At 40.4% G+C, this 26,870-nt stretch overlaps 1 protein-coding gene across 10 annotated transcripts in view; it reads right to left on the bottom strand.

The window, feature by feature from the left end:
- The window catches only part of DAB1 (Dab, reelin signal transducer, homolog 1 (Drosophila)), a 544,445-nt gene that overhangs the window by 67,994 nt on the left and 449,581 nt on the right, over nt 1-26,870 (bottom strand). The window lies entirely within an intron of this gene.

The raw sequence follows: 26,870 nt of genomic DNA, 5'->3' as shown, positions 1-26,870 counted from the left end.
TCCTAAAATTGATTAAAGATATATTTTGCAGTTGTCTGTGGAATTTCTTGCTAGGTTCTCAAAAAACCAGCAGTGAACTGTAAATAATTGCAACCAAGCAAGTCACCAAACAAACAACTTCCAAGGAACAAAGAAGCAAGCGAAAATGTGAGATCTTAAAGAATTATTTGAAGTCTCTCGGGCCAAACAGATTCCACCAGAACACTTGGACTGACCTTGCTAAAATTTCTACTATTATCACCTAGGAGCTGTAGTCACTGATTTGGCCCCATCCTTCTAGCTATTGTGAAAAATGCACAAAGAGCCTGCTATAAATGAACCATAGGTAAGAATCTAGTATTAGACACATTTATTTCACAATTTAGGCCCAAATTTTCTCCACAGTTTATCCCTTTTTGAAAGGTTAGATTTAAGTACTGAAAAATTAATAAAATCTGCTTCTGTGCAGCTAGTTTTTGACAAAGAGAGTACAGAAGAATGGTGGGGGGGTAGAACTATTCTCTTTTGCATTTCTATTAAAAGCACCCTTTTCAGCAGTGAAAATTTGGGTCAACTTCATAAGTGTTACACACCCATCAAGTGGATGAATAAACATGTTCAAAACTATGGAACTGAAATGTTTACAATACCATTATAGGAAGAACTAGAGACATACATAAGCAACAAAGAGAACTTCCAAATGAAGACACTCATTTTGTTCTCCTTCCCCCAGAGTACAGCACAGCCCATGCTGTGAGATAATGAAGGACTAAATGTATGTTAAAAAAATAGAGCTATTTTAAGCTTATTGAGATCTTCAAGTGTGTTTGAGCACACAAATACTATTTCTTTCAACGGAAAATACCAGGTCAGACCAATGTTTTAATGCCTCATTTATAGCCCCTTAAAAATAAGGCAGCTGACAAGAGCTCAGTGGCCACTCAACTGTTTCCCCTGATTCATTTTCACACTCTCAAAAAGAATTAAACCAAGGGTTGAAACTTCATGCTCTTACATTATTTTACTTAAAAAAAAAAATACATCTAATGAGACATAAATGATAAATCAGAAAATTGAAGAAGTGCTAATACCATTCCCCAGGGAAATGCCAAGGCAGATGTTAGCACCGTCAGGCTAAAAACAATGAAAACCCGTTTTCCGCTTTCAGCTCCAGAGTGGGGCAGGAGGCAGAACATCTGGAGACACGACGAAGTACAACGATAACAGTGGACTCTTCCGTATGTCTTTTATACTTGCAAAGACATCCTGTTGATTTGCAGTAAATAAAATCCAATTCCAACAGCTTTCTTGCCAACAATTTCCAACCTTACATCTTCGTTACAGCCGAAGGCAGCTGCTTGCTAATAGCAGGAGCGTGTAAGTGTTCAAGAGTGTCTCCTGGGTCCGAGTCATGAGAGCGACCTTGCATTCATCAGTTATTTGAACATTTATACTTATTCCAACCTCTGATCTATTTTTCCTGCACGTAACTAAATCCCTGACATTAATAGCCCATTGAAACACAACTTATGGCTATGTTTGCTTACGCGCGAGTCCCATGCCAATTATGACCCAGATTAAGTGAGACAAAGTGCTTTTGGGATAAATGACTGGGAAAAATCATCAACCTGAAAATGATGTAGATATTTTAAACTGTGGTGGAAATTGTAAATTATTAGAGACTACAAATTCAACCGTAAAACCCTAGAGCATATGTCCCATGAAAAAGCATAGAGAATGCACACACGCGCTGCCCTATATTATAAATCAGCCATCTGCAACAGTCACCGTTTCTCAGCTTATATCCAGATCTCCCCCAATCTATGCTCATACTGTATTTCCAAAATTTCGGGGCTGTAATCTGCAAGGAAAATTTTTCTACTTGCTTGGAAAATGACCATAGGGAACACTATCAGTATGGTTGATTTTAAAGCACTCGTGAGATGGGAAATTTATGTGGGGCGGCCCTTCATTTGCACACTGGACACTTATAAGGCATAACCCAGGCTCTCATCATTAAAACAAAAGAGTTGGGTGTTTTTTTTTTAAACGACAGCTCTTGAACAAGGTCCTTTCTGTGTTTGAAACAGCATAAATAAGAGATGCCTGAATTATGAGACTGTAACTTTTCTTAAGCTTCAGGAGGCTGAGTGCTAACATTAAACCACTAAGCCAGAGAGATGTGCTTGTGCCAGAAACCCACCCGGGAAAGTGCTGCCTCTTTCTCTCCCCGTAACAAGCCGAGTCAATCTCTTCTTCTTCATGGCTCCCGCCTTTGTCAGCAGAGACCCACTGTTGCTCTGGGCTCCCCAGCCACCCCCTGCCACCCCACTCGCTCGGTCCCAGCCAGCTGGAAGGAGGATTATCCTGGAATAATGAGAAGCAGCATCTTGGGGCTTTGTTTCTCAGCTGGCCTTCCTCAAACTACAAATAACCTCTCTCAAGGACAGGAAGGGGGACGTTTACAAACCGCTATGAGGTTTTTAGGGAAAACTCAAGCTCGAGGTCTCAAATCATTACCAGACCACAAGCTACAGCAAAATCAGAAGCACGTATTTCATGACAACCACTTCTTTCCACAACACGTTTCCTAAGATCTCATTTTAGGATTTCATGACTGCAGAGAAGAGCACAGCTTTCAAAGCCACACCAGGTGTTGCCCATCTCTGTTGCCCATCATACCCTGTGCAGGTAGGGACCACAGAATGACAGAATCACAGAATGATATGGGGTTGGAAGGGACCTCTGGAGATCATCTAGTCCAACCCCCTGCCACAGCAGGTCCACCCAGAGCAGGTTGCACAGGAACGTGTCCAGGCGGGTTTTGAATGTCTCCAGAGAAGGAGACTCCACCACCTCCCTGGGCAGCCTCTTCCAGGGCTCTGCCACCCTCACAGGAAAGAAGTTCCTCCTCATGTTTAGATGGAACTTCTTATATTCAAGTTTGTGCCCATTTCCTCTTGTCCTGTCCCTGGGTACCACTGAAAAAAGCCTGGCCCCATCCTCTTGAGACCCTCCCTTTAAGTGGGTCCAGCATTCTTCGTCAAAGGACTAGCACCAGTAAGTTATTCTAAAATGACCCTATATTAACTTTTTATCTAAAAACTTTTTTAACTTCAAGACCAATGAGTATTTTCCAATGGTCTGCTCAAAAATTCTTCCATAAATATCTTTTCCCAAGCAAAGAAATATCCTAAGCATTTGTTCACAACTTGACAGAAGCATATCACAACCCAAAATGGAACCAGATTATCAATAAACTCCAAACCAACTTGATTCTTATGCCCCAAACTGAGAAAAAATGCAGCAGCTAAAACCCCACTAATAACAATGTCACACAAATTCAATTTAGAAAGGTGAACCCTTTTAATTACAAAATGTGCTGCTGTTGACACAGGCGGCGGAATGTTTTGTTTGCAGCATATAGATTTATAATCCTCAGAGGCCCTTAAAATGTAAATGTAAGAGTAATTATTTTATCTACTTCTATAGATGGCACCGTTCACCTTTAAGCCATATGTGTTCCAGCTGGAGCCACTGCTCCTGCGTAAGTGGGAAAGTATGACCTTTGCTGCTGAGTTGTGACATTGCACTTGGACTTCCATGGTCTTTTAAGAGAACAATAAATCCCCAGAGCTGGGTGATGCAATGTGCTTCTGAGTTTGCATCTAAAGTAGAGAGAGGCTTATCATCGCAATCGGCGTTAAGGTGTATTATCTATCTCACTAAATATGCTGTAGAAGTAATAAACAAGGTTTTTAAGGCAGTCAATCATTTTTATTTCAGGCAATATACCTTAATTAAACTCAGATTCCGTAAAGCAAGCTAGAGACAAACCCCAAGTGGTCAACCAAAGTACATCAAGTGCATTCAGTCTCAAGATGTGACTGGTAAACAGTCCAAGAGGACCATAAGCTGCTGTGGAAGATCCTGATGTGAGCAGCCCAAGTTGAGTGCCAGAGGCTGTACCCATCAGCAGTGGTCTCTGGAGCCACTCGGGGTACATTACCATCCCAGCAGCCCACCAGCTGCCATTCAACCCTAACTTTGACATCCAGAGGGTGTTATCTGGCTCCAGGTAATGCTCTTGACTTTGCACACTGAAGCTCACTCAAGGTTCTTTTCCCCCAGACACTGTGTATTTTGGTGAGCGACTCAAGTATCTCAAGAAGTCTTCCCCTCACTCTTGGTACAAATGAAGGATTACACTTGATTTCAGCTCTTAGTCCAACAGAGCACCAAGCTAACATTGGATTAATATGCTAACATTTAGAGCAAACGCTTTTCATTCTCCCAGGGGATGTGTAAGTAAGCGTATTTCTTAAATAGATAAAGAAAATAAACCAAAGCATCACCACAATAAGCACACTGTTGCCTTTTCCTGTGTGCCCTTCTAACACACTACACATTCTTCACAGCACTCACTAATCTAAACCAATAGCCCTGGAAATGGCTATATCCTTTATTTAAATGTGTGAAACCCTCAGGGCATAATCTGAATTTCTTGATTTTACGACTGTAAAATACATAATGATATTATCACCAAAGTCAATAACATGCTCCTGGCAATCAATTCGCTGAAGAACGACACACCGCTATCTATTTTTTTTTTTGTCTTTTCTAGCTAATAAACTGTCCAAGTTGTATCCATCACACATTCAAATTATAAACCTGAAATAACACCTCCTTATATCTTTCAGGGCTGAAAAACAATCGCATATGCACTTATAAACAGCCTACATCTTCATGGGGACAATTAGCATTTTTATAGCACCAATGCAGTGGGAAATACAAAACACTGCGGTGCAGAATGACCTCTAAGACGCCGCACACACTGAAAAGTAGTGAAATAATTAGTACATGAATGATATTTCCCATTAGCTGGGCATATATACCCCCCCTATGTCCACAAATATATGCACCTATAATTTTATGTATTGGCACATATGCATACACACATGGTGCACAGCTTCATTTGGTATCAATTATCTGCAGAAAATTCACAGTAATTTCAATCAACCACAGATTTCCCCAGGAAAAAAAAAAAAAGCACATATGCAGGTGTTAAAAGAAAATACTCATACATAATTTTATGTACCCTTCAGTACAGCAGCAACTAAACAGCAATTCATGAAGGAATCATGAAAAGCTCAAAGAGATTATTCTCCTCGATGGCATATTTTCCTCAATGGCTTCACAGAACCACACATCCGATGGAGAGGGCTCAAAGCTGGCCATCACACAAAGGGATGGATCTTCATACCAGGACCACAGCACCTTGGGAACACAATTTTTCCTCCAAGGGCATAAAAAAATTCAGTGCAGCATGTTTATTTGGGATTTTAAAACTAAATAGAACCCAAAAGTTCTCAGACCCTCCTGCTATCTCTTAATCTAATTTTTGAACTTTTCTGCTAGAGGTAGAAAGCTTGGAGTTGCCAAGTAAAATCTTCCTCCTTTTTTAACATAACTGGGAACGTTTAGTTTGGAGAAGAGGAGGCTGAGGGGAGACCTCATTGCCCTCTACAGCTCCCTGAAAGGAGGGTGTAGAGAGGTGGGGGTTGGCCTCTTCTCCCAAGGGAATACTGACAGAAGCAGAGGAAATGGTCTGAAGTTGCAGCAGGGAAGGTTTAGATTAAATATTAGGAAGAATTACTTTACTGAGAGAGTGGTCAGGCACTGGAACAGCCTGCCCAGGGAGGTGGTGGAGTCACCATCCCTGGAGGTATTTAAGAAACGTGTAAATGTGGCTCTTCAGGGCATGCTCTAGTGCCCGAGACTGTTGGTTTAGTGGGTGAGTGTGATGTGGTGGGGTGTTGTGGTTTTTGTTTAGTTTTTGTGGGGTTTGGTTTTTTTTGTTTGGTTGGTTTTGTGGGGTTTTTTTGAGGTTGGACTCGATCTCAGAGGTCCCTTCCAACCATGGTGATTCTGTGATAACATTTTAGAAAAGAAAATACATCTTATCTACCACTATACATGCACACAATTTAACTTCTGGAGTTATCAGTAGGGATTCTCTTCCTCTAGCAATATTTCTCAAATGAATTTCTTGCAATTAGCCATTTTTAACTTCTTTTTTTTTTTTTTTTAACTTTTTTCTTTTAACATGAGAGTTACTTGAGGGTTTTATTTCAAGATCTACACTTCATCTCAAGTGATCAGAGTACGTTGGCAGTTAAGATCTGCTTACAACATCAATCATTCCCACCTTTTAAATGAAGACATACTTTGAATTTTGCACTTTATTTCATTGGTGAAGGCTAATTCCTAGCAACTGAAAAAAACCTACTGATGTAGCAAAAAGCAACCTATGTTTGGGGGGTGTTAAAGCATGTTGTAGCAAAAAGCAACCTATGTTTGGGGGGTGGATTACAACCTTAAAAAGCATGTTAAAATTTTATAGGGAATAAGTACCTCTTTTCTATATAGAAACCTATACTGTAACCAAGGGTTTTGTGTACAACTTGAATGCAAACTTCTTTCTTCAACTGATAGGGAAGCTCCTAAAAAGTCTGCACTTTTTAAAAGCTCTTTTAGCTTACTTACCCAGCTAGAGATAATTTGTTGTAGGGTCAAACAGATGAACCCTGATGGCACCTACTGTATTTAAAAAGTGACCTTGCCAAGGTAAAAATGCATAAAACCTCAGAAAACTACCTTTTAAACCTCCTTCTGCCAAGAAATCTACTTCTTCTTATGAGATTCCCTTGCCCAAGAGTGCCATCAGGAAGCACGTGAGCCTCAAAGCTGGAGGAGCTAGAGGGAGAACCTCCCTCCCGTCCCGCTGGTGCTTCCATCCTGTTGGTCCTTCTGATCAGGAAAAGGTAAAAATGCCCCATTTTGACAGCAACATCAACATTTGTCTTGAATGTGAAGACTGACAATATTTCTACAGAACACGACAAACCATTTAGCGAGGGGAAACAGCAACCACTCCGAAGGCTCAATGAACTTCTATTACGGTTAAATTTAAAAACATTACCTACAATTTTAAACACAGATAAGGGCTCTCCAGGAAAACTCAATCATCATTCAGACTATCATCTCAGCAGTCCTTCCCAATTGTTCAGCACTGCTATTCACAGTAACCTCCAACTGAGAGATTTTACGGCTTCTGGCATTATTAGCCCGTGAATTACTGTACTCGAAGACACCTACACATCCCCGCTCTTGCAACCAAGTTTCTTATGTAGAGTAAATAAGATGTTCCCATATTATTTGCTGTCTTTGATCAGGGGTTTATGAGCAGGGATGTCATTCACAAGGTGACAGCAAGCGCATTTACCAAGTTTTTATCTTAACACTTTGTACGCTACACGAGCTAATACAGAACAAGATGTACATTTTACCGTCTCTAAAGCAAAATGGTTGCGTGGACCAGATTAAATTATTTCTTTATAGTACAAAGAAGTATGTGTGAGTATGTCAAGAGAAGAATTCAATTATTTACAGAGATGGCCTCAGTATAAAATAACATTTGATTAAAATTTAGGACAAATCTCAGTGATGGAGAGTCCAGGGCAAGCACGCAGGAGATGGCAGTGATTGAGCACATACGCTCCACGGGCAGATGACAAAGCACTCATTTTAGTTTTAGCCAGAAGGCTCACTGATCAATTTTATTTTCTTAGATGGTCTTTGAGATGACAGTATATGGGCACATCCTCAGACACAGAAATGACCAAAAGCTGAATGTAATTAAACTTCCTTTCAGCCTCTGCACCATGCAAGTCTTCATAAATCTTTGAAAGCCATTTTGTAAGGTGCCTTTTACAGGCTGGATGCAGAAGCAGCTAAAGTCCCAAATTCTACACCGATTCAAACTGAAATGAGACACTGCAGTAAAAACTTCATTTTGGGGTATCAGCCTTCTTCAGCAAGCTTTAGGGAGTGACCAAAAGTGAAACAAGGAAAATTTGGTGGTCGATCTTCTGCTCTTAGAGATTAAGAATAAAAACAATGTTTTCTGTGCAACTAGAGGGGAAGGGAGAAGACAGCTATCTGTGGATTGTTCTCTTTATAAGACAGAAGATAGTTCAGCAAACTTTGTTCACCTACCGTTTCAAAGCTGGGGTAAATGTTTAAATCAAACAGACATCAAAATGTCAAGTAAATAAAGCCCCTGGGAAAACAGGGTCACCAACCGGTTCATTCCTTACCCGCTTGCCTGGATGTCAGCAGGAAATTGGTTGCTTCTGAGAAAAAAATCACTAAGAAAAGGTAACTAATTTTATAGTGATCCTTAATTGGCATTAATATGTGCACTGCATTTGGACGGGGCATGATAGAAGCTCTAAAAACCAAAGGACCCATCACAGTTGCACTAACATGCCCAAGCAAAACAGCCCTAAAGGGGCAGCCAAAAGATACCACCTACTGCCAAAAATCTCCATAAAGGACTTCCAAAGCAGCAAGGAGAGGCCACTCCAAACGGTGCTGCTAAATTTCCCCAGAACGTGCCATTTCCCAACTGAAAGTGAACTTGCTGGGGATGAGGAAAATAAATAAGAATTGCTTTTCCTTCCAAGCTCCACTGTAGCACTGAGAAGCACCTTAGAGCAGCTGAAAAACTAGCCAACACTAAGAAAACTGATCATTTAAAGATGAGCAGCTAAATAATTATTTCGGTATGTGAACATGCAACAAGATTTGCAGAGTTGCTAAATTCCCCTGACTCTCTTTAATCCTACAAGAACTAACAGTGCTCAGAATTTATGAAAAAAAAATAAAATATAAATCCAGCTGCTTTTATGTGTCTACCTATATCTGGCTTTAAGTATGTAGTTTTCAGGAACAATTTTAATTAGACTTTAATCCAGGACACAGACATGCACGCGCTTACACGCAGCGCCCCAAAGTCATGTTGAGACACACAAATTCACAATTTACACTTCAAAGCCTACAAATACATTCTGTTGATGAGGCTATCAAAGAGTTTAGTTTTTGTTATGTATAAAGAAAGCGAAAGGGTGGAGAATCAGTTCATTTCACACAAATGCCAAATTCTTGTGCTGCCCTAAGATAAATGTTAATTCTCCGGGACTATAAAAAGAGCAAGTTAAGAAAAGGTTATGCTCTGCTGATTAACATTCCCAAATTTCTCACACGTTCAATAAGAGAAATATCTTTCCGTTCAAGATAACTAATTACAGACACTAAAGTCCCCAAAGAAAAGAGCACTAGCCCATAACAGCTAGAGCAGGAGGAAAAAGCCCTTCATTGATTTACACTTTGCCCTCTCGTGTCAACACTCTGGGCTCTCACTGCATCAGTGCTGTGTGCGCCCACAGAAACGGGGCTGTGCACCACACTGGATGCAATCACAGCCCCGTGCCAGGGCTGCAGCTCTTCTCCTTGAGCCATCCTCTTTGTATTTGTTGGAAGACTCATGCCAGTATGAGTTAAAACAGTTGCAAACCTGATGCAGTAGATCACAACAGCATCACGCACCATGCTGTGGTGACCATGTCCTGGTGTCGGTTGGGACAGGGTTAATTTTCTCCTTAGCAGCTGGTATCGTGCTCTGGTTTGGATTTAGCATGAGAATAATATTGATAACACATTAATGTTTTAGTTGTTGCTGGGCAGTGCTTACACTAAGTCAAGGACTTCTCAGCTTCTCATGCCCCAGTGAGAAGGCTGGGGGTAAACAAGAAACTAGGAGGGGACCTGGCTGGGACAGCTGACCCCAACTGGTCAAAGGGACGTTCCATACCATATAAAGTCACGCTGACCCCAACTGGTCAAAGGGACATTCCATACCATATGAAGTCACACTCAGCATATAAACTGGGGGGAGTTGGTCAAGGGGGGATTGCTGCTGTTTGGGTACAAGGTGGACATCGATGAGTTGGTGGTGAGCAATTGTTTTTCATTTACATCACTCGTCTTCCTTGGGTTCTATTTCCCTCTCTTTGGGGTTATTTTTCTTTTCACTAAAATATCATTATTATTATTAAATAATATTTTAATTATTAATCTGTTCTTATTTTAACCCACGAGTTATCTCACTTTCACTCTTCAGGTTCTCTTCCCCATCCCATGGGAACTGGGGGGAAGGAGCAGGTTGAGTGGTCCTTAATTCCTGGCTGGGGTTAAACCACTACAGACGACAACCGCGTCACTGATGTGACGGTGCAACTGCAGAACCAGCCTGCACCTTTCTTCTTACAAAATTATTGGCACTGACTATTAGGTCTGGATTTATTAGTTGTTCTGATGATATTGGTATAAATGCAGTTCTGGAACACACAGAGCCATGAGTTTCTGGCTTAAAAAGTTGGCTCCGAGGCCATGGAATTAGAAGCAGCAGGTGGCCTCAGAAGGGAGCTACTCACCCACCTTACAGAGCCTGTTCTCATGCAGAAAAAGGAAAAGAACGAAAATGACATATTAAAAAGGGACAGTAAATAGATTTGTAGAAATTATCCTATGATCACATTAATTCAATAAGAAAAGCAGCTACTATTTATTTTCCACAGGCAAATGGGAATACCAGTATTCACCACATGGCAGTCAACAGAAAAACAAACCGCTGTTTCCTTGCTGAAATTGTTCACATTTTGCTATCCAATGTTTCAGGAAGAAAATTATTTTCATTTTGGCCTCCCACTGCCTCTGCAACATCAGAGAATGTCTCTCCCTGTTGGAAAAACAATAGGAGGCAAAGAGGAAAGCAGCTTTTTTCCTGAGACTTTGGGCTAAAAAACGCCATCAATTTCAAAATTACAACAGTGGCAAAGTGCTTCTTTCAATCTGGTCCTTTCATTTTTGCCTCCTGCTGCCGTTCCTATTGTCAAAGTGGCAGCAGGAGGCAGAAATGAAAAGACTACTGCCGGCAATCACCCTTGGGCAAAGCGTTAATAAGAAGTAAAACACCCCTGTGCCATAACGAATTCCAAAGGTAAAAAAGTGGGGTTTGCACATCCCTCGTGTGTTTAGTGCCACGAAGGATCAGCCCTATCAGGATAACTCTTCTCTTTCTGCAACTACGTTGATCAAGCATCAAAGAGCCTGAGCATTTGGGGTAGTACTCGGGAAACTAAGAAAGAAACAGAGTATTGTTAGAAAAGTAACCAAATCCAACAGGAACAAACCAGCAAAACCATCCAGGTAACTCCACTTCAAGTAAGAGGAAAGAAAATTACTCAACTGGGAAAAGTGGGGCAATTTTTCAAGACATTGGGTAAATGGGTTGAGTTGTAAGGGCACAAGGACCCAACTGCCCACCAAGCTAACCTGGAATGTTTGAACCCAAAGAGCTTGTTGGTATGTGAGGGGAAAAAGGAGAAAAGATCAAAGAATGTTTAGCGCTACCAAAATTTTTACAAACTTTAACAAATTTGCCAAAGCCACCTGCAGACCAGTCCAGCGTTTCAGAGCTATTCACCCAAAAAATGACCAGAAGGTACAGTGCAACCAGAAAGAAACTGCCAACAACTCTCCTTCCAAGCACCCTGCAAGACAGAGAGAAGCTCTTGGAAAGGTGACTCTAACCCAGCCAAATAATCACCTCTGTATCTTGCCCTCTCGTGAAGTTTCCAAAGAATCCAAGTTGCCCAACTACAAATCAGTGTCCTCCAAACACAATTTATTTAAAAATTATGCCTTTGTCACCTAAAAGGAGAAGCTCATTCCCCAAACTGAGCAGTACCTGAAGGTATCTCTACTTAGAGCCCCCAAGGCTGTCTCTGGCAGCTGGGCGCTGCAAGGATGACCTAATTGTACCCTTTTTGGAACAAGGCTGTAAAAGGGATCATAAAAGAGATCACAGATTCATGGCATACCAGGTTGGAAGGGTCCTCAAGGATCATCTGGTCCAACCTTTCCTGGCAAAAGCACAGACTTTCTTGGCCCAATACCCTGTCCAGCTCAATCTTGAAAGTGTCCAATGTTGGGGAATCCACCACTTCCCTGGGGAGATCAATCCAATGGCTGATTGTTCTCATAGTGAAAAAGTTCCACCCATGAGTAACTTTTACCCATTACCCCTTGTCTTTTCCATGTCAGTCCTGGTAAAAGGGAGTCTGCATCTTCTTTGTAGCCACCCTTTAGATACTGGAACATGGTGATAAGGTCTCACCTAAGCCTTCTTTTCTCAAGGCTGAACAAGCCAAATTCTCTCAGCCTTTCCTCATACAGCAAGCTTCCCAGTCCTTTGATCATCTTGGTGGCCCTTCTCTGGACCATCTCCAGCCTGTCCACATCTTTTTTGTATTGTGGGGATGAAAACCGAACACAAGATTCCAGGTGTGGCCTGACAAGAGCTCAGGAGAGCGGGATAATGACTTCTTTATCTCTGCTGGTGATGCACTTGTTGATGCAACCCAGTATCCTATTGGCTTTCTTTGCCGCTGTACCCATTCATATTGAGCTTGGATGGTTTAAGCTAGTTCTAGAAAGTTTTAAGCACCTGGAGTAAATCCAGTTATAAGGTAGAGGCTGTGTCTCAGTCTGCCCCTGCTTAAGGCTTGGAAGAGAACATTGTCCAGCCTGTCCACATCTTTTTTGTATTGTGGGGATGAAAACCGAACACAAGATTCCAGGTGTGGCCTGACAAGAGCTCAGGAGAGCGGGATAATGACTTCTTTATCTCTGCTGGTGATGCACTTGTTGATGCAACCCAGTATCCTATTGGCTTTCTTTGCCGCTGTACCCATTCATATTGAGCTTGGATGGTTTAAGCTAGTTCTAGAAAGTTTTAAGCACCTGGAGTAAATCCAGTTATAAGGTAGAGGCTGTGTCTCAGTCTGCCCCTGCTTAAGGCTTGGAAGAGAACATTGCTGGAGGTGTTCAACACCAGGTTGGATGGGGCTTTGAGCAACCTGGTCTAGTGGGAGGTGTCCTTGGAACTTGATGATCTTTAAGGCCCCTCCCAACCCAAACCATTCTATGAGTCTATATTATTTGCCAAGATTATAACCGTGGGTTTACTACCTTTGTGGTAACAAGAGTTCGTTATAAGAGAGCAAAAAAGGGAAAAAAAGTATGAACAAAGCTGACTTAATCTACAGAAGTTCTTTAAAAACAGAGAAAACAACCAGAAAGTGAATAAAGAAGCTAATGAAATTGAGTATGATATTATTTTTCATTGCATGAATTAAATAAAACAGAAGAGGGTTTTCTTTGCTATCACTGAGCCATGATAAAGTTACCTTTCTCCCATTAAAAATAAACAGTGGTACTTCACAATAAAAGCACTACTATTTCTTGCAATAGACTTGAACAACAAAAATTTATGAAGCTTGAAAACTACACTTTGTGCAAAGTGCACCTAAACTGTTTCATCACCTGTGTTTCTTAAAACAATAAAGGAAGATGATTGAAAAAAAAAATTCCACATGAACTCAAAAGGAGGAAAAGATTGTTTGATTCTTAGGTCAGAGTTCTTTATTGACTTAACTTGTACAAAATCCTTGTCACATTAACTTTAAGGAGATGCAGATAAAATTAGTCTGCTGAAACCAGCACAAGCATGAAGAACAGACTCAGGGGCAAAACAGATTCTATTTATGCCATTAAAATATTACCAGACTTTTAAAACATTACTATTTCTCTTACAGTTGTGCTTATCTTCTGAAGAGCATAAGACCTGTCTACTTGGTGTAATACTCCAGTTATTTGGTGGCTGGTACCATCAAGCTTTTCTGGCTACTTTCTGGCTACCTCCAACAGTATTTTGCAAGACCACATTGAAAATATTGATCAAACGATGCACAAGTCCTCCTTTGGACTGCACCCTTATGCCTTCTCAATAACTTGCCTATAACTTATTCATTTACAAACAAAATTGACTGTGTCTAATCTCCATGAAAAAAAAAAAAAAACCCCAAACAATCTAATAATTTAATGTCTGTATGCAGCTTAGTGTATTATAAGATAGGGCATTGCTACGCCAGGTTACTATGTTATTAGCTGAGGGATTCTCAAGCATCTGTCATGCAAAGTAGGTCAATTTCTAGCCATAAAATTCTGATTATGTCAAAATATTTATTCATGAGTTTCCTAATTCAACACACTTCAAATAAGTCGCATTTATGTAAAAAAATAAATAAATCTAAATTATGGTTACTAACAACTGGGTTATCGCAGCTTCAAACACTCTGGTAATCCAGAGCCGCGGATAACATCTTTCCCTTACAGAGTAGTCACAGAGTTGTTTTTATTTCCTATTTGGCACTATTTTTAGTCTGGCTTCCCAAGGAAAGAAGAGTAACACAGCCACACACTCCATGGGCGTATGTGGGAATGTGCAAAGCAACAGAAGCCTCCACCCTCCTTTCTCATTCCCATTCTTCCCTGCATTAATTCTTGGAACCTTCAGGCCCATTTCATTCAAGTCTCATCTATATTATGAATTTTCCCCTTTATCAGTCAGGGGCAAATAGGTGGCTGAATAGAGCAGAGAGACCCTATTAATGAATGTGCTGAGGAAAGGCCATGATGCGAGCATGTCTTTCCCTAGAGCCCACAATCCAGACAGAAGATCAAGACCGAAGAAGCCAGGTTTCCCCAGTTCCTCAACTCACTAAAGTCTTTCCACGGAAATTAAAAGATTACCAGGAGGAAAGCAGGTATGCAATGACTTACATCATCCACGTGCTCAGCAAGATCTAACCCCTTCCAGTGAGAGATTAAGAATGACCCGGAACCGCAGGTAACACTCGCGCAATAACAGGGAGATGGAAAAGTTCATTACCCAGCCAAGGCCATCTGTGACTAGCTGATCATATAAAGACAAGAACAAATAACATCTCTGGGGCTTTCAATGCTACTGCAGGAAAAGAAAAGGTCTTCAGGATCACCATTTCCTTCATTCCACTGTACCCTGCTGCAGGATTCAGATTACCTGTGGATTTCCCCTTGCTTTTACCAGTACTTGCTTTTATGATGGATTCCACTGTTTTACAAACTGTATCCCTACTAAATATCCTACAAACTTTAGGCTTGGCAGAAATAAAATCTTTTAACTTTCCTCCCCAAGTAAGTGCTGCCTAAGCCTATATTTCATCTTCTAATATACTGCCAGGAGATGCAACTGAAAAATGTGTACTATTATCATTCCTAAGGCAAAAAATGATGAGCCTAATTCTTTGCTTTACTACATTTTCTTTTATGCCATTCTAGCACCGTAACTGGTAAGTAAAAATGAAGAGACACTCCTCAGAGCAATGCCCACAGCAAGATGCAAAAGGCACAAAGGCCACATGCAGGTTCTCCTCCTAGGTCATAGGGAATAGCTTATACATGTCTACAATTTATAGGATTCTTTGCTTCCGGGACAGAGAGGAAGGAACAGCTTTACCTTTACCTCAGTTTGTCACAGAATCACAGAATGATACGGGGTTGGAAGGAACCTCTGGAGATCATCTAGTCCAAACCCCCCTGCCAAAGCAGGTCCACCGAGACAAACACACAAGACTTGAACCCTTTTGAGTGTTCTGTCGTCTTTGTGCATTAACAAATCCTCAGGTTGCCTTGAAACAACCAAGACAGAAAGGCTGCACTTGAAAAAAATTGTTAGAGGATGAAACTACATCAGCTACACAGCTACTTCTGTAAGCTTTTAAATACACCTGCGTGTTTCTGGCCACCATGAAATTTTAAGAAGCTGGGTCCCACCACTGAGAGTTTGGTCTCTGGCACCTGCTGAATGAAGACCCAAGACATGACAGCCATTACTCCCCCATCTGCTCGAGGTACCACGTACACACACAGCCATGTTCTGTAAATGACCTTTTTCATCAAAGACAAGAAAAGGAAGGCATTAACACTTTTAAATGCTTTCAATTACTGATGTCCTAATATTAATTTTCTAAATGTTCTTCTGCAGGGGTAATCAAACCGCGATCTGTGTTCTCTTTGTCTGGCTGCTTCTCATGCCAGGATTTAAATGCTATGTTTTGTTTCATCTTAAATAGTTTTCCCTTAGACCTTTCTGGTGGAGTCTGCAGGCATTCAATGTAATCTGATTGTTGATTATGTCCGTAGCAGTTATTTAACTGCCTATTGGGCTGGTTTGAAAGAAACACAACGGTGGCTAACAAGACTAATCTCAGAACCAGCACTTCAGAAAAATTCTTTGAAATTTTAAATGCCAATTCTTTCTTCAGCCACCCTCCTACGTGACACCACAAAAATAAAATCTATTCAGTATTAAAGACATCAGCAGCAAGCTTGAAGCAGCAGATCAAAATATAAATTCAGATGTTGAAAAAATATTTCTACTGTATAGGTTTTATAGTTAAAAGACTACCATATATAAAGAAACCCTTCGGATTTTAGAACACTTAACAGTATAAGACAAAGCAAGTGACGATAGATACGTTGACACTGGCTGGTCTGCACCATCTCTTCAATCCAGCCCTCACTTACCCGTATTTCAAGTTGTTTACCTAAAAATCAATATTTTCCTTGGGAAAATGTGTGGGTTTGACTTTGTTTCAGATGATCTGATTTCACCTTTCCAGTCTCAAATCTTAGGCATTTGTAAAGAAGAGAGTGGAGACACATGTGTGCATGTACAAAAGGGAGATGTTTCAGCTTGACTTCAACCAGGACCACCGGAAAGCTCAGCAAAGGAGTTAATAATAGCAGACAAAACAAGACTCATTTAATCAGCTATGTATTTCTCTGATTATAACAAACAAAGAAACAGGATTGTATGACAATTTCGAGAGCTTGGTAAACTTCAGCAGTGCCTTGTAATGAAGCCTTGGCAAGAAATAAGTGAAATACAAAGATTTTTCATATTGAGGCTGTGTAAACAGTTTCCACTTTTAGAAATGTATCCTAGCAACTCATTGAAATGGTTTTAAAAGACAGCTGGACAAAACCATAATTTGGAATAAAAACAGTGAGTCTGGTGGTCCTGGACTGGTCTTGCAGCCACAACTCAACTACGATTCAAGATGCTGAGAAAAGAAACACCAGGACAAACAGATGTTTTAAACCTAACATCTGCAGGAACAACTCCAGAAAAGTGCAGCAGAGTTGGTGGAAATGATTCTGAATTTTGCATTCCTTCCTTACTGATGTAGGAAATCTCTTTGGTTTTCAGTAGGAAGGCCTGCTGGACATACACCTCACGTTTTGTATTTGCATGGTGTCTGACAGAGGTACAAGATGCACAACTGAATTTTATTTATCAGCTGTTCACTCAATTCTACTGCAAATCAATCTTTTTATTTATTTCATTTTTTTCAGGAGAAAACAGAAAGAAGTGATTTGTGTAATAATGCACAGACCTTGATTAAATATCTAATCCATAATTCAATAGAGAGATTCTGCTGACATCACCAGCAACAAAAAACGTTCATAAAATCTATCATGAATACAAAAGGAGCCTAAACTATATTTCAGGATTAGTATTTAGACTACAATTGCATAAGCACTATTGGCAACAGGGATAAATCATGTTTATACACAACAGGTCAACTTATAAAACCCCCCAAGAAGCTGAAACATGAGAGCAGAGGAGAATACTCCACAGAACACACTCAATTCTACCATGGAGGATTTTTTTGCTTTCCACCACCTGTTTACATGTAAACTACAGTACATGGGATATACAGAATAATTAACTATCAGGCTGTAAATTCAGATACTGTCAGGTACTCAGTTCAGTCACAAATCTTTGCAACTGCACTCAAGAGTGATTGCAAACGGCAGCAGATTCCAGAGAGTGGGATACAGACTGAGTCTCAGCTTGGTGTTTGAGGACTGAGCAAGGGATTCTTGGAGAGGAGGAAGAGTTGGGGTTTTTTTTAGGTGGTGAAGTTGTTTTTTAAAGACAACACCTACCATGTAATCCCCTGGGCACCTTAGCTATCAAAAGTAAAGCTTATGATACTGAACATCTAATGGGTAAGAAGATACTTTATTTTTAAACTAGCGTAGATACATATAACTCCCTCAAAAATTACCCTTAACAGTTTGCCAGAGGATATTTTTCCACAAGAAATATCAGTTAATTTTCAGTCTCGCATGGCATCCTGAATATTCAAAGAAAGCCTCAATTAATTCTTTGATTTTTCATTTCTCCAAAGCTCGACTCTTAGTAATTTTGTTGTGAAGTTTGTTATACACACCGCAACATACTGCACATTTAATTTGGTTTCAGTTGATAAAATTCCCCACCTTTATGACCTGTTCTCCAGGTTGCATACAAGGGGTCAAATCCAGAAATGTGCTTTTGATTCACGGAAATGGAGTCACCACCTGACCGGCAGCAAACTCCAGCTTCATCAAATCCACTTTTCTAGTGACAGGAAGTAAACCATTTCGCTGTGAACACATTTCACACCTCTCTATCAATAACCACAGTTCACTGAAGGATCCCCCCATCCTGGACATGTCATTATCTCAAGCAGAACCTCCATACACAGCACCCACCACTAAGTACCAATCAAAATATCAATCGCCCTCTGGAGATCCGCTGTCTAGAGACAGATGCTAAGGCAATCAGCAGCCTGGGTTGAACATATCAATAAAGTTCCTCATGTTTGGTGGGATGGAAAAGCAGGCAGTGATTACCACCCAGTGATACCACCTCCCACTCCCCAAAGAAGGGAACAGCCTTGCAAATTAGTGGCCTCCGATTTATTTTTTAATTCATTGACCTTGCCCAACTGCTTTTTGAACTTTAAGCATCTGACACAACCCTACTGCCTAAACCATACTGCTGCATAAGTCCCAGGTGATGGAGCATAGAAACCCCCTCTGAACCCAGTTCCCACCAGCTCTCACCATCCTGTGCAGCTTCTGCTCAAAAGGAACACCGAACACTTGCTCATTTGGTTTTGCAAAACTAAACTTTCAGATTATCCTTCCTAAGTGGCGACTGAGAAATGAGAGCCCACCGCTGCCCATATAAATTTATTGCTATTTTTTCCCCCCTCTCTGTGCATTGTTTTACATTATCAGCATTGAATTGTATCTGCTGTTTCATTGCCCAGTTATTCAATATCATCATACCTTTTCAATGCTTCACTTCTTTCATTTCTGCTGCTTTGGATGGTATTTTACAGCTAGCAAACATCCCTGCCTCTCCATCTGCCCCCTTCCTGGCTTGCGCTACGGGTTCAGGGTGATTGACATGAGTCCTCCAGCAGTGCAAATGAAGATCACCATTTTATTGCCATGTCCCCTCATTCCGAATTCATTTATTACTTCTGAACTTTAACACTTTTGGACTCATAAAAAAAAAAAAAAAAAAAAAAGAAGATAAATAAATCAGATGAAGACTAAACTGAAATTCAAATGGAGAGCAGCACACCTAACACTACATTTGGATTCATTTTCAAAAAAATCTTAAGACCTTTTGTTCTAAATAGAGTTACTGACCTAGAAACATATATTCATCTCTGGAAATAAATCAAAATTCCTCCTACATTAATCTAATTGCACCAGTGGAAGCTAAGTAGTCCCTTAAGTAATTTAAGTTTCCTTATTTTAGGGGAAAAAAAAAAATAGGAAAAAAAAAAATCAGACCTTCCCCATCGCTGGGAGTATGTTTTGTAGAACAAGGCAGTTATTAATTTCTCTGTTTGCAGTACTAAAGGCATTTTCCCTTAAAACAGGAATAGGTGTGAGCAGATAGTCCGGGTGTTAGTGAGGGTTTCATTAGCAAGTAAATAAATGACTTCAAAGTATATAAAATAGTCTAGGTTTGTTTGGGGTTTTTTTAGTTTGGCTGCCTTTTTTTTTTTACTGTTACTGCAATAAACCCCCCCACAAAATTTGCTGATGCCTGAAATACAGTAAGCTCAGAAACTAGGAATCTTTTTCAGAGGTAGCTGTAATGAAAAAAGTCAAAATTTTAAAGAATTAATGATCCTGCTGGGTTTCTTACCACCACCTCCTGTAATCATGAAGCTATTCTATAAAAGGGCAGCAGCACCAATCATCAAAATCAACCCCTTTTTTTCCTGCGGTGCCAGTATTTAAAAGAATTGAGGAACCCTGGCTCTGTGCCCAAGGAAAGGGTGCAAATCCCAGGAGGATTCAGGTCTCTCGTCCTAATTAGAGGCAAATACAGCTGCGCAGCCTGGTGCCAGGTACCTGAGACATAGAGCAGGGCAGGATGTCAGACTCCTGGCTTGGTCTGTCTACAGGCTCTTCTCAATCTCAGCCTTGGAGATTGGGCTCTTCCCATGGGATGCAGGAGGAGCATAGGAGCTGGCATAGTCTGGACTCCATCAACAGAGTGAGGAAATAGAGGACTATGCACCTTAAAGTTTGCATTGCAACTTTCAGTCACTACGTACTGCGATGATGATGTGAGGAACACTTCACAGAATCACAGAATGATATGGGGTTGGAAGGGACCTCTGGAGACCATCTAGTCCAAACCCCCTGCCAAACCAGGTCCACCCAGAGCAGGTTGCACAGGAACGTGTCCAGGCAGGTTTTGAATGTCTCCAGAGAAGGAGACTCCACCACCTCTCTGGGCAGCTTGTTCCAGGGCTCTGTCATCCTAGAAGTGAAGACGTTCCTTCTCATGTTGAGATGGAACTCCTTATGTTCAAGTTTGTGCCTTTTACCTCTTGTCCTGTCCCTGGGCACCACTGAAAAAAGACTGGCCCCATCCTCTTGACACTCATCCTTCAAGTATTTATAGGCGCTGATCAGATCCCTCCTCAGTTTTCTCTTCTCCAGACTAAGAAGACCCAAGTCCCTCAGCCTTCCCTCATAAGAGAGATGTTCTAGTCCCCTGATCATCTTCCTAGCCCACTTACACATCTTGTTATATGCAGGTTGCAAAACAACTTCTGGAAGCTGTGCAACCATGCCTCGCTGTGTGCTTAAGGACAAATGCAAACTCTTATGAAAAGAAGTCTCCTCTCCCTTTCACCTGCCTGTTCAAAGTGTTCTTGCACCTTTTCAAACACAAGGCTTAAGTACTGAGAATGCAGTTTCAACCCGATGACCCAAAGCATCATGGCACCTCTGTACCATTCCCCTACCAGCTATTTAGCTACATGACCCAGTTGTGATTTAAGATCAAGGACAACCAGGGAAACTCATGTCACAGAGCACCAGAGATTTTATTAGGGCCTGTAAAATCTTGTGAATCCCTTTTCCTTAGACAAGATGTTCTCTACAAATAGCTCTTTGTCTAGAGTAATTATTTGGGGATTAGGATGAGCTAATAAAACCCTCTCTTGAAAGGCTAGATGAATTTGAGATGATAACAAGGTTGTGATGTGCCTAAGGGAGCAGAGGCATCTTTCTGATTGTAATTTAATCAACCTTGATTAAAAGAAAGAAACATTTACCTGTACCCTGTTCAATAAATTTTGATAAAAGTCTATATTCCAGCAGGCGGGCAATCCATTCTACCTCGTGTGCTTACCGTAAACAGGCTAAATTCAGATTTCCTCTAATTCTGCTACCCCCCAAGAAAGGAAGACATGATGGCATGCTATCTATGCAATATATATGCTAAAACCCCTGAAGGATACTCCTAAAAACCCAAACACAGACAGGATCAGTGTTCTTGAGAGACATGGTCCCGATTTCTGCTGTTAATGTACTCCAAATCCATATATCAGCATTGGGAATAACTGCTTGCTTAGATTAGGGATATATAGCTCATGGAACAGTACTGATGAATTTCCACCGCATTCAGCCCTAAGCATCACTGCAGTGGCCTAAAATTAGACTTGCAACTTAAAGGACTTTCCTTCCTTGAGTCTGAAGAGGAAGGATTACTGGCTTCCTGCTCACCAGCAGCCTTTGGATAGAGTCTTCTGCAGCAGTGCAGACAACTCCTGATGAAGTGTTCCCACTCTAATCATCTCAAAAGGAAGAGTAATTTATATTAGCTACTTTTTCTTGATGTGCCACAGCTGAGGGGACAACAATAAATAGTAATTATCTGTACTCTTCCCAATAAATCGAGTCTCTGAAATCCCAATTATTTGTTCTCATATATACCAGAGCTCACCATCAGTGTAAATATTCCTTTCCACCATTTCTTTCAGTCTTTGAAAGAAAAGCCTATGTAGCGAAAATCTAAGGATGCAATGGATTGAGTATGAATAGCTTATTACTTCTGCAAAGTATCTTTATTATTGTAGGTCTTACTAATCCACACAATTAAGGCTTGATTAGGCTAAAGTTATTTTTCCTACTTTAGTCATGTAGTTGCTTTTATTTACATCAAGAGCCCTAAGCTGCACATACTTAAAAAGAAGTCAAAATAGTCAAAGAAATATCTACCTTCCAAGTGAATGAAAAATATCGAGTCTCTGAAATCCCAATTATTTGTTCTCATATATACCAGAGCTCACCATCAGTGTAAATATTCCTTTCCACCATTTCTTTCAGTCTTTGAAAGAAAAGCCTATGTAGCGAAAATCTAAGGATGCAATGGATTGAGTATGAATAGCTTATTACTTCTGCAAAGTATCTTTATTATTGTAGGTCTTACTAATCCACACAATTAAGGCTTGATTAGGCTAAAGTTATTTTTCCTACTTTAGTCATGTAGTTGCTTTTATTTACATCAAGAGCCCTAAGCTGCACATACTTAAAAAGAAGTCAAAATAGTCAAAGAAATATCTACCTTCCAAGTGAATGACTAGAGAAATATGTTAGTGTTACTTAGAGTAAGTCCTAGCAATTGACTGAATTTTCCATATTCTTTACATGAGCTGAAACAAGCCAATTTCTGCAAGATTTTAGACCCTGAATTTAAATAGTTCAAAAAAATAAGAGCGCTGAAAATTAAATGCACTCTGCACACAATACAAATTAACATATTGCAAAATCACCTTCACTAAATGCAAATGGAAGATGAGATTCTGATATGCTTACTCTGGTATTAATTTGAGTGTGCCTGCTGATGAACTGAGGTGCTAATTAGCTAGTAAAGCTATCAGTATTTGGCTTTAACTGATTGGCTGCATTACAGAAATCCTGGGATGCTCAGAACATGTCAAAAAAAGGAAAAACAAAGCTAAAAATACTTAGATTCTCACTGTTTTGAGACACTGGTGGTTTTAAAAGCAACAGAAGGGAAATCCAACAGATACGAACTGCTTTGCAAAATAACCAAGTGAATTAAATTAAACTATAGCTTGATGAAAATCGGGGAGGAAAAGAGCACTAATGATGCTAAGAATGGAATCTAACATCTCTCCGACTGCACCACCCATTCAATAAGCACACTGTGCACATAAAACAATGTAGTGAGTGCAATAAACCACCGTAAAAAGAGAATGTGCACTTTATATTAGGCAGTATACAGAAATCTAGGCCAATTATGTACATAAAATATTGGTATATGCTTCACACATACGCAACTTAAAAAAAAAAAACAAACAATGGGGAAAAAGCAGGGCAGCAGGCGATGCTTTCAAGATGAAAAAAGTCCAAACCAGAAGAACAACGGGATCTAATTAAAGAGCACATGATGCAGCAAGCTCTTCCCTCTCCCCTACCTTGATTCAATACCCCTTCAAAATATATTAAGCAACATCAGATGAGGCAGGAGACCATATGGTTGTTACTCTCTTTCCTGCTTATGAACACCCATGTAAACTGGCTGCCCAGGAGCTTATCTTTTAAACACTTTCCCCCTTTCTACTTTTGACTCAGCGGTGCCAGTTGGATACGGAAGACTCCCCAAAAGGCACTTTCACATCTGGCACAGAATAAAGTTTAACATCTGAAAGGCAGAGGGGCATATTGTCACCTGCTGAAAGTTCCAGGGCGACAATACTAGGTAGGAGTGGTGGCCCCACCAGCTGGGAGCTGTATTAGAGTTTCATTATTTCACTGAAAAACCAGCAATTGGCAATTACAGCATTGCTAAAGGAAGGAATCCACCTGTTACTAGATCATTTATGCACCATTTTGTGTTAATTACGGATCATCTACACGAAATTTTAAGCCTGGATGTCACACAGTTAATACTGAACAGAAGACAGTCACTAGCACAGAGAAGAAATATATAAGGAAACCAATTAGCAGGGGAAAAGCGCCCTCAAAATTGTTAAATACAGATTCTTAAGTGTCTTATTACATAAATAGTTAATTAAGAATAATTTACAGAAACAATTATCATTACCATATTAGCACTAATTGTTCTACACAGGAAGATGGCATTGTATAAAGCAGGATTGCCTGCCTGGTACTTCAGCACATAAAAATGTCAAGGGACTTCCTTTGGTCTCCTTAATTCCCTTCCAGTCTTTTACCATCTCAAGACAGAAGGACTCTAAAACAATTTCAAAGAATGGGGGTTAACATATTAAATACAGAACCTGCCTACTTCTATTGAGATAAGTCAAGTTATTCTATTCAAGGCATTCATCTTTTTTTCCCCTTCCTTCATGAAAATACATCACTTAAAACCCTGCCGAGAAAAATGCCTGATGGCTAATATTGCATGGATAACAAGTAGCAAGATTAAGTAAATACGAAGTGACATAATTAAGTCTACACATGGTTTAGGTCTTGAGATTTTAAATTCAGTGAAAAATTCTTCAAAGGTAAAAGGAAAAGCTGATGTAATAAAAGAGGGGAGAAAAGACTGTCAAAAATTAAAAGCAGGAGGGATGTATTTTTCATAGGGAAAACGGTGGTTTTATGATTGGAACTTTAAGCCATGTGCCCCAACAAATCAATCCAAAACCCCTATTAACAAAAACATTACTACAACCCCCCTAAATATAGTCACCTTCTATTTGCTCATTTAAAAGACAACCGGTGTCCTTGGAAATTTGAAGTAATATGCTACAAAACCAGCTGTTTTTTCCTCACTCTGTACAGCAAAGATGTCTGCTATCTCCTGTCTGCCTGTTCCAGGAAGGAACAAAAATTAGAAATAGAGTATTTATTTACATTTAGACTTCTTTTTCCTCAACTGGAATGTAAGTTAGAAGGAAGTGTGGAAGGAAAACAAGACATCTTTTAGGTCGTTAACTTCTCATGGGCCTACTCCCTCACCTTCCACTGAAGTTAGACATCTACAGCACTAAGAGCTCTCTATAACCTGGTCAGATTAGTTCTCACTTTATCCAGGTCAAAAAAAAAACAGGAAACATTTGCAGAAATCTAAGATGTATCCAATACTTTAAAAAAAAATTAAAAATTTAGAAGGTTATTTACCTCGTGATGGCTAAATATTGAATACTGACCCCAGAACCTAACACAAAGAGAACTTTCTTTGGTTATTTTCCCTTGTGTCAACACCAAGGTGGAAGAGGATAAAGCTGTTGTCAAAGTACACACGTGAAGGAGAGAACACAAGAAACAGACCTGCATAAAGACTCTGTCAATGCTCTTTGGATATTTAACATTTATGCTAGAAACTACAAGGGTGGTGGTAATAGCTGGAACAAGGAGCTTTTAAAGGTGGCTTTCCCAGGAGTAGTGGGCACGTGGAAACAAGGCAATACAAATTATTTTCTCAGGTTCCTTCCTCTGAGGCTTATTAGATTTATAGGGGAAATAAGGGAAGAGGGCTCTAGAAAATGATATGGTGGCACAAGTCTGAGAAATCGGCCATAAGCTTGAGTAGAAGAACATCTAATGTAGTGACCTGCAGTGGGGACCAGGAAAGCAAAGAAAGGAGCTCAAGAGAAAACCCAGCAACTAAATAGCAGCTGGAGAATCATCTGCCTAACATTCAACCATGCTGGTTGCCCTAGCCTAGACTAAAGGTAACTAGAAACAGCAACACGACACTGAAGAAGCAGACTACAATAAACTCTTCATATATTCTGCATAATTATCTGTGACTTCTTGATGCAGGAAGACAAATGAGCTTCATTCAGAAAGAGCAGTAGATCCTGATGCCTCCATACAGTCATAGAATGGTTGGTGTTGGACAGGACCTTTAAGACCACCTAGTTCCAACACCCCTGCCATGGGCAGGGACACCCTCCACTAGACTCAAAGCCCCATCCAGCCTGGTCTTGAAGACCTCCAGGGATGGAGCAGTCAAATGTCCATCACTAAAGCTTACAGAGGTCCCAATAACTATGACAGCCCCAAAAGCAGGGCTACGTGTGCCATTCTAGCTCAGTCCACAAGAGAGGATTAGCACAGTTGTTTCTAATTGCTCAAAGCCCCATCCAGCCTGGTCTTGAAGACCTCCAGGGATGGAGCAGTCAAATGTCCATCACTAAAGCTTACAGAGGTCCCAATAACTGTGACAGCCCCAAACTCTACGTGTGCCATTCTAGCTCAGTTCACAAGAGAGGATTAGCCCAGTTGTTTCTAATTACAGCCCAGAGGAATACCACAGTGGTGACCACCTCTCCAGGCTGGTCTGTCACAGGATAATTAGTCAATTTGGGGCTTTTGCTAAAATAGCTTGCAGGAATTGAGCTCTTTTTCCTTGCATCTGACTCCACAGCCTAGACCTTTACATAATCTTTTCCTCAGCACCACATCTTCACCTTACCTATAATTAAAATGATGAACACTGGATCTTAAGTACATGCAGCACCACAGTAAAAGAACAAAGCAGACTTTAATACTGTTTGTGTTAGTGCTGTCATTTCAAAATTCCTCAGACTTAAAAATGCAATAGAAATACGCACTCATTTATACAAGGGCATCTGCTCCCAGCAAGGCCGGACATGTCATTATTATCCTCTATGAGTTCATCCTTTGAATAATACTGGAAAATCTGAGAACAAATGCTAAAGATGGACAACTGAATTTGACTATTTCTTAGGTCCAAATGCTTTTTTGTGCAGCCACACAAGTGCAGGAGGAAATCCTGCGCACTCCGGCAGGCACTTTGCAGGGCTCGTTTACCTGTTTGGCACATCCCTGTTGACAAATAGGATTTTCAGCCCAGCTTATTAATAATGACTCTGTGCGGAGCTATTGAGTAATGAGGGTAACTACCAGAAGTCATAACGTGCCCG

Source organism: Calidris pugnax, unplaced genomic scaffold, assembly GCF_001431845.1.
Source record: "Calidris pugnax isolate Ruff unplaced genomic scaffold, ASM143184v1 scaffold18, whole genome shotgun sequence".
Lineage (NCBI taxonomy): Eukaryota > Metazoa > Chordata > Aves > Charadriiformes > Scolopacidae > Calidris > Calidris pugnax.
This window is presented reverse-complemented; position numbering and strand designations above follow the sequence as displayed.